Raw genomic sequence first — 9399 nt, 5'->3', positions numbered from 1 at the left:
CATATTAACAAAAGAAAAGCCCTGAAGAGTTATAACAAACTTGATTTTGCTTTGACATACTACGGAAATGTAACAGAACTATTTTATATAAAAACAAAGAGCTCTAAACTCAAACTGGAAAGTAACAGCAACACTTTATATATGCATATTGGATGCCAAAGAGGAATGGAAGTGGAGAAGTTAAAATAAATAAAATGTCTTCTGTAGCAAGCTATTGCATTTTATGGAATTCTTGCCTCTGACAACTTCCCAAGGTCCCTCAGCTGAATATTGACACACAGAATAAATGGAAAATAGCATTTTTTATCCTAGGCTATGGTTTCCAGCAGAATCAATAAAGCTGAAGGACAATAGAAATGTGATTACCCCATTAATCCACAGGACCAAATTTAACACAGCAAAATATCGTCTCTACAAACATCCTAATGAATTTTCAGGCAAAGCAAAACTTTGAGGGTTGATTTCAGGATGAATTAGTGCTATTAGAGAAATTTTGAGACATAGCAGAATACCTTTCACTAAGTATCACCCATCTTGGATGCTTCCTGCCTGGTGCAAAAATGGAGAGGGACAGATTTGTTTTTGTTTCATTTAAGGCAGAAAATAAACCATGTTTTCTTCTTAAAAAAAAAAAAAAAGATAAATTTATTCCCAGGGTAATAAAAATTCTCTGTGAACTCTGATTTTCCTCTTAAAGAGTGTAAACAGATGCATACTTCTAAAAAATGTGAGTCGAGATAAATAAGTTACACAGTAATACTCAATCACTTGTTCTTTGCTGCGATCTTTTCCTTTTTCTGTAACTTGTATATTTTCATTGTAAGTATACTGGGTCCAGGGCCCAAGTTCCTGACTCTGTTCTTCCTTACAGCCCTGGAAATCAGAGTGGAGATGTGATTATAAATTAAGGGAAATTAACATCAAAACTGGGTCCCTCATCTCCATACTTGACTCAGAAACACCTAGCACACACTGAGAGAGAGACGTGCATGAATAATGAATAATAGCTGTAAGAAGTAGGCAAGTGACCTTTCCTCTTTTCTCAGCCTAATAGCAGAAGCCCTTGAGAACTTGACCTACTGATGAATAAGGCATAAATCTGCTAAGCAGTTATGAATATATGCAATATAGTGCCTTCTAAGGACTTGGGAAATTCTTTTCATTGTTCTGACCTCAAGAGAGTCAGTATTCTTATCTCCTGGCGATGAAACATAGTTGAGACTGTTGTCTTGTTTTTTGAACATTAAAGAGCTGCTGTGATGAAGCAGGCAAAACTTGGACAGCATAGATTTCTCCTGAGCTAAAATATGTATCAAGCTCTTGGCTATTCACATAAGACTCATAAATGATGGAGTCTCCATGCTTTCTGAAAGCTTTGGGAAATGTAATGGCTTGAAGAACTCCACATATAGTCTATTAAAGCTTCTAAGTATTAGAAAAAAGAGTTCCTTCTCACAGTCACAACCCTAACTATGATTTCTAAAGCAGTATCAACAAAAAGTGCAATAAAACTTTATCACTATACACAGGCTTATTACTGTAGACTTTGAGGTAAATAGTAACTTCACCTCTTTTGTTTGGATAGATGCCATAGGAAAAGGGAGTCTAACAATGAATATTTTGGTCAGTACCCTTCTACAAAGGTTCCATGATTCCGTTTTTGGAGACAGAGAGGAGGTTATAACACTATTGGCTTTGTTGGCATGACTAAGGTTGATACAAATGGGGAGATATGTCCCAGAAGTCACAGTATAAGCTTTCTTATCAATGATATGTAGCTTATACATCTAGTGAGTCTTTCCTCTACTTTACCATGCAGCCCCTTGGGTTGGCACATAGTCTTCTCTTCCCACACAACAGGGTTGTCTTTGAACCACTGAATATCCTTATTTTTCTGCCTTTCTTATGATTATTGGACAGGACAAAAAGATACTGGCCATTGTGCTTTTGTACCCACTGAAACACTGCTCCCACTTGAAAAGTATATGTGGCACAGGCTTGGGAGGAGGAGAGTTAGAATTCCTCCCTGCAGTTTAAGAACCCTATTAAAGCAAGAAAAGTTATCAGTAGAAATGGGAGTATCAGCTGGTCTAAACAACTTTAGCAAGCCATTGAGTCTTCATATTCTTTTTCCAACACTGGAAATAAAATAGACACACACTGAATTGTTTTTGTTATTCTGCTAGTGTTCTGATAGGTAGATGCCATTCAATTTCATATTGGATGCTATCTTCCATATGGGTGTTGCTTACACAAACAACAATATAATAATGGCAAATTGAAGTATAAATATGGTCTTTGATACGTATGCTAAACATCAGATGGAGTTTTAATTTGGGTAGTGATCAGCAACTTTTGCCAAGAATGAGATAGCAAGGTGGGTGGACATATTTCTATACAGCCTCTAGGGAGGGAAGTAACCCTATGCTATCCCAGTGTTTCTAGGTACATCTGTGATATCTCTCAGCACCCTATATTTCAGGAAGTCAGCCTGTTTGTGAAGTTATTGTAAGGTAGCAGTGGGCATAAGTAAAACACTGCTAATATAGTACTTGGCCAAAAGTAGCCTCCCCTGTAGGAGTTTGTTTATAAATTGCTTTGGTCCACTTGACAAGGTCAAATCCATTCTCTTAATGATGAATCTCATCTGTTCTGGTGCAGAAAGAAATGTTTTCTTTCACTTCTACGTGTGGTAAGAGCTCATTCATCTCTGTATGTTCTAAAGGGAAATCTAGCTACATCAGAGAGAGAAGGAGTATTCAGAGGGCAACTGATGGCCAGGAAGATATATTGAATTCACTTTCCTGGGACAGACATTCAAATGGTAACAAGTGATAGAAAACAGCTCTATATTTCAGCATGATGTGTGTTCTCTCTCTTATGATTAAACCCCCTGTGGGCCATCTGCATTTAATGGGTTAGAACTACTTTGTAGCTGCAGTTTTTTCCTTCCATGGCTCTTATTTATTTGAGAGGAGACCAAACTGCACTCTTAAAAGTGCAGCACGTAGGAAACACTGCCAAAAGAATGAGAATGAAAAGGCAAATTTATGGGCTAGTGTTGTTTTAAGCATTTAGCAGTATAAATAGGAAGTGTAGATAAATGTGGACATATAAGTGACTCTCTGTTTATCTCAGTTACATTATTTGCCTAAATTCCAGAAGAGAATTAGCCCAATTAGTTTATATAAGGGTTAATTCTCTGCCTCTGGACTAGCAATTTAGCATATGTGTAGAACTGTTTTCAAACTAAAACTAACACTCCTCCTTAGAACTGGTCTTCCTAAAAAGAAAAAACATTGCTCAGTTCATCCTTGTCTCTCTGATCCCTAAAAAAAAAATCAGACACAAATATAGAAACTACTGCAGTAAATTAGATGTAAAACACTGATTTAATAAAGTTCAGTGTTTTAAAAATAGCAGAATGGACTACCTTACAAAAAAACATTCATATAAACTAAGTAATGTTGTTCCAGGACAATTTGATTTAGCATAGTAAATCTATTATGTATTTATTAGGGATCATATTCTGCTCCCAAGTGAAGTCACTGGCAAGATTCCCGTTAACTTCAACTAGGATTTGATCATAGGGAGATTTTTGAGTAGAGTTAAGGAAATTTCATCCCTCTGCCAACACTGAGTTTTCTGGCTCTAAATATTCAATAAACTCCCTGCCAATGAGTGTATTTTCCTCTTTCCTCATTGTATATATTACTTAAGCATTTGCTAAATAATACTCACTAACTCAGATCTCTATTCCAGACCTTTTTCTAAAAGGCTCCCAAAATCATTCAGTATTTTATTTACTCTATGTGTTCAAGTGACATCTGACAGATTTTTCCATATGTAAATATGAATTTCATTATATATTAAAATGTTTATAAAGACTAATGAGAAAATCATTCTTAGTACTCTAGAAGCTTCGTTGTTCCCTTAATATAACTTTGAAAGAAAAATGTAATGAACATGTTTTTTGTTGTCATTTTCACAGTTAAAGATGTCAGCTGGTTTCCATTTTTAATGATTAAAACAAAATCATTTGTGTAAATACACCTGAGTAAATACAGTCTTATACAGATCCAGATACTTCTGTCTCTCTTTGAGGACACTGTTTAACAAAGCTTTCATTTTAACTGCACCCTTCTCTTTCTCAGAAGGGCAAAAACATTGTGAAAGTGTTAACTAGGACCTTATTCCACCTACAAGCAGTTTGTTAATCATAATCAGACTGGATTTAATGAAAAAAAAAAGTTTTGGTTTTCAACCAAAAAAAGGCTTTAACCTTCTTAGTCATACCTCCATATCAATAAATTGCTCATTCACAGAGCAATTTTGGGTGCAGCAGTCTAATCTTTTGCAACTACTGGATTTTAGCAGAAGACCTGGCCCAGCTGTAATGACAGTGGGACTATACTAAACTGTGGTTGGTATGCTCATATAGATATTCTCACAGGAATATAAGGCAGGGAGGATCAGGCCTATTTCAATTATTTTTAATAATTAAAAGATGCAGAGACCATCATTGCCTCAGCTTCTGAGAGATGAAGCTGCCAGCTGTTAGGTTATGGATGGCTGTTGTAGTTAGATTTAGAGCATGGAAAAGCACTCATGTAACTGCATCTTGTGAACCATCAAGTTCCACCGTATACGCTAGTGAGAAAGTATGATTTTTGTCCTGATCCTGTAACCTATCGTCTTCCAAATGATCTTTTTCATGCTAACAACATTATTGACTTTGATCAATATTATCGCCTATACATTGACGGATTTATTAGTCTAGTCTACTGCTTATTCCTATGGGAATAATCATTGTTATTATAACAGGTGGGCAGCATGAGCTAAAATGACGTTTTGACTTGTTGAGTGTGAGGCCTCACAACAGTCCTTATTCTTTGAGAAGATAATGGATTTTGAAGACTCGTTTTTTTGTTTGTTTGTTTTCATATATTGAAAAAATCAATGACATCTCGTGTGGACTGCATTTAAACAAACAGATTTGGTTAGGAACTATGTATTTTTATATTGTTATTTAAATAGAGCAAAAACAACTGACAAAGGTCAATATCGCAAATACATCTTACGTGAGAGTGTTGTGATATGTTCCTTCATTTGCAGTCACAGCTGTATCAAGTTTAATAAGTTTGTGGTGCAAAGGAGAATGGCCATGCTTCAGGAATTTGGTAGACTCACTGATCCGACTGTCACTGTGCTTTAAGGCTCTGCTCTCATGCTCCCTTAAAAATCCAGGGAAAGAAAACCTGAAATTCATGATTAGAGAATGTAGAAACTGGATGCTTCTCCCCAGAATTACTCTTTAATTTCCCAATATGTTTTTATTAACAGTGATAATCATACACCTACCAACCCTGCCCCTTCAGGACTTACTTTTTGGGTTCTTTATATCCCTCCTTAAACCCATACTGTTCTTGCAAATAGAAATAGGAGAGATGGCAATAAAATAATTCTTATGTTCACAGGTTCTGGTGAGATTTAGGTGGGGGAATTTAGGCAAGAGAGGGAAGGAAGGGATGCCTTGAGTTTGGGTTTCCTCCTTACTCCACCATTGCAGCCTGACTCTCCTCCCAGATTATTCTGCCACTCCCATACCCCACACTCACTGCACACTCCTTCTCTCATACCCACACCTCACATTCAGTGCTTGCCCAGCCTGCTGCTTATTTTACACAATTTAAATCTAAAATATGTTCTTTCAACTACCACAACTTTACATTCTGGATGTTTACTTAATAAGTTTGCTTATACCACCAATATTTCATATGATAATTCACCAGTGTACCACTGGTGTTGCACTGGTGTTGCACTGGTGTTGCACTGGATTACAAAGCAGCTGTAAACTTAGTTAAACTAGATACATACTTCACTTTCTTTAGATTACTCAAAAGTGATATAAAATAAATGGGTACCGAGCTTTGGGTAACTCACAATGTCTTACTATCATTCTGATGCCAGCCACATCTAAAAAGATCACCGCAGAGGGATAAGAAGGGTGTGTTCTGGAGATGAGGTGAGTGGGTCACTTGTTAATTGAGTATGAAAGTGCCAGGGGAAAAAAATCAGTGCCTTGCCACAGAAAGAACTTCCCCTGGAAACATTTTGAATTTTAGCAGCATAAGTATTTTAAATGAGTTCTAACTCTGATAGCCTGATTTAACTCCGATTAATAGTTAATCTAATTAATTTAATCAATAAAATATTAATTCATCTGTGTAATTTTGAAAACACTGCAATATTTTATTCTTTGCAAACAAAATAATTTACTTCCATTGTGCTAAAGTATCTCAGTATTAAATGCACAGTATTGGTCGTATTTGTTAAATTATATACTTCAGGGCCTTACCATAAAGTTCACAGTCAAAATAAAATGCTTTTAACATATTGAACTGGATTTTTTCAACACTTGACAGTGTAAAATATTATGACAGTAAAGAAGTGAAGTGAGAAATACAGTTCATTTCAGCTTATTCTCAGCAACAAAAGATGCCTTCATTGATATGTTCCTGTGGCATGTAACACTGCTGATTGAACTGTAGGTAGAAATCAGCTGCGTCAAACTTTTCTGACCATCTGTAAGGAGACTGGGTCTTTAGCTGCTAAATGTGTTGTCCATCACTCACATCAGTCTGTACAAATCTTAAAGAGGACTTTTAATTTTCATAGCTAAATTTACATCTGTTCAAAAAATTTTTCAAATACAGGCTTAACATTTTCAAATTGTTGATGAATCAATCATAGGAGAAAAAACAGCGCAGTGTTATGTCATCACAAATTCTTCACAGCAATAATTACAACAATATTTCACTTTCTCTTTTAACAGGATAGGGACTCTTTGCCCAGAAGTTCTATAAATTTACTTCTCAGCATTGCATGATGATCACATATCTCAAACATTAGTTAAAGTACTTGGCAGGAAGGCTATGTAAATCACCTCCTTTTGTTTTTAGTGCATTTGCCACATGTTGAAGAAGCAGCGAAAAGATTAGTTGCTCGTGCTAAGAAATCATTAAGTGGACAAAATCAAAGCAAAATAACACAATTCCTGTCAAATGTGGGAGTATAGTCCAGTGGAAAATAAAATCATTTACCTTGAATAGAAACTTACTTAAATTATTTGCATATGTCTCTTTTCTAGAGTTTTCTTATAAAAAGAGAACCCTACAAATAGCCCTGTTGGCTCTATTTGCACTATTTGTGGAATAAGGAGCTACTCATCTTGGTTAAAAAATCTGAGTCTGGCCTTAAGCCAGCATGGGCCAGATTCTGCCATCCTTACCAGAGCTGAATAGTACCTTAAGCTGGGCCTGATTATGAACCGATTACTCATGTTGTGCTGAGCGGCTCGTTGCATGAATGGGGCCATTGTGAATAAACATTTACAAGTGATTCACAATTTGGCCTATGTGAGTAGTCTCACTCACATCAATGCGTCTACTCATGGAGTAAAACACTACTAAATAAAAGTGGCAGAATATGACCCTGTTGTAGTACTTGACATCTAACACGAAGATACTTTTTCATTAGCTAAATGAAACACTGCAACCAACAGACTATCATTCATTCTTTGAGACGAGGCTGATGCAAGAGCATGACAAGCTTAATGCAGGCCTGCAACTTATCACACCTCAGGTTTAATGAAGGGTTGAATACCTGTTTGTCTAATGCATAAAGTTATGCTAGCAACATGTAACAAATAATTTCCATTGCTAAAATTGAGGATGAAGAATTAATTAGAATTATATCTCTTTCACTTAATGAAAATCAGCAGGAAGATGACATAGCCTTTTATTTTCCTCTTTGATTTTGGAGGTTTCAAACATCTAAAAGTGTTGTAATGTTTTGAAAATGGATGTTTATTCTCCCCAAGTATTCTGTCACTGCAATAAATTCCTAGGAATTGTTTAATTTTACTCTTGACGTAAAAAGCCTTGTACAAATGAACTTTTTTCTGGATTTCACAAGAAAATAATAGCAAATTCTGCTATCAAAATAAATAAGTAAACTGAAAGAGAGGCAACAATAAAAATGGCTTGAAGTTTGCCAGCTAAGCTTTTGCTTCTTTATCTACTAATGATGCTCTAATAAAAGTTATCTGGAAATCACTTTGACATGTTCTAAATGCCATACCTTAAAAAATGATTATGTGAAAACCAAAAAAAAAAAAAAAAAAACAAACCACTTTTTAGAACTCGAAACAGTTTGACCTGCTAAAAAAACCTTTGTATTTCCACCACTTTCATCCTCCTACATGTGGCACAAATGTCTATATGAAACTATATTTTTACCTATACTAATAAAATTATTTTCTTGCTTTAAATCATAAGGCTCATTTTACTGCTGTCTAAACAGACCATAAAAAAGGAAAAGATAAATTCTAGCCAGAATACTCTTTCCCAGTTCCTCAGGCCAAAGTTGAAGTTAATTTTTAGAAGGAGAATAAAATTAGGAAACCACAAATTGGAATATACGTATGTGTTAAACTTTGAGTTTATTACTAGTGGTAAGTAGGACAACCTCCCTTTCAATCAGCTGTGTAAGAATCTGCTGTAAAATTCCTGTTTTCGAGTGATCCTAATAGTTTCAAAGTTAAGTTTGTTTATTCCACTGAAAGATTACAGAATGGACCCACCTCTTATTTTTGTTTTCAAGTTTAGCCTCCTGAGTGGGAGCAGAGATAATCTGGGGGTTCTTGTGAGTTTGTTTTTGTGAGTACTAGTAGTTCTGCAGTTGCTGTGATGAAATGTGCTTCCCTGATCTTCCCTTCTCCCCCCATCCGCCCTCCGTTCCTAACTAATGGTCAGAGAGAAAAGCAAGAAGGAGCAGGGGGTGCCCAGAGAGTTGTATCCTGTTCTAATCACAGCCATGCAAGTCCTTCTTTATTTCAATTAATTTACTTTGCCTTTATGAACCTGAGAGACTGACTGTTGCTTTCAAAGAGGCTGACATTTCACTCATCTGAAGGAGCTTGGAATGTGACAGGGGAAAGGGAGGAGAAGTAAATCAAAGCAGATAGCAATTCTCCAGATGTAAAGTATTTTTCTTCTCCTCTATTTTTTTTTCCACCAGAAATGTCAGAAAGTCTGCTGACATTTTAATTCCTTTGTGATAGGCTGGGAGCTGAGAGCCAAATCCTGCTGCCACTGCAGTCAAAAAGATTTTTCCTATCAACTTTAAAGGGAGCAAACCAGTCTTACACTCTGAAAAAAAAAAAAACAACAAATAAGCAAAGTATTTATCAACAAACTGTAACTAAAACTAAATGAAATGTATTCTTATAACATCTTGAGATCAGTTACAAACTGAAACTGGCAGGCCTTGTTGGACTTTTTTCTTTTCAGTTTGACCATAGCATAACAAAAACAAGTTAGTAAGACTGACTGGATT

The sequence above is a fragment of the Calonectris borealis genome, chromosome 1 (genome assembly GCF_964195595.1).
Source record: "Calonectris borealis chromosome 1, bCalBor7.hap1.2, whole genome shotgun sequence".
Lineage (NCBI taxonomy): Eukaryota > Metazoa > Chordata > Aves > Procellariiformes > Procellariidae > Calonectris > Calonectris borealis.
Note: the sequence above shows the minus strand (reverse complement) of the source record.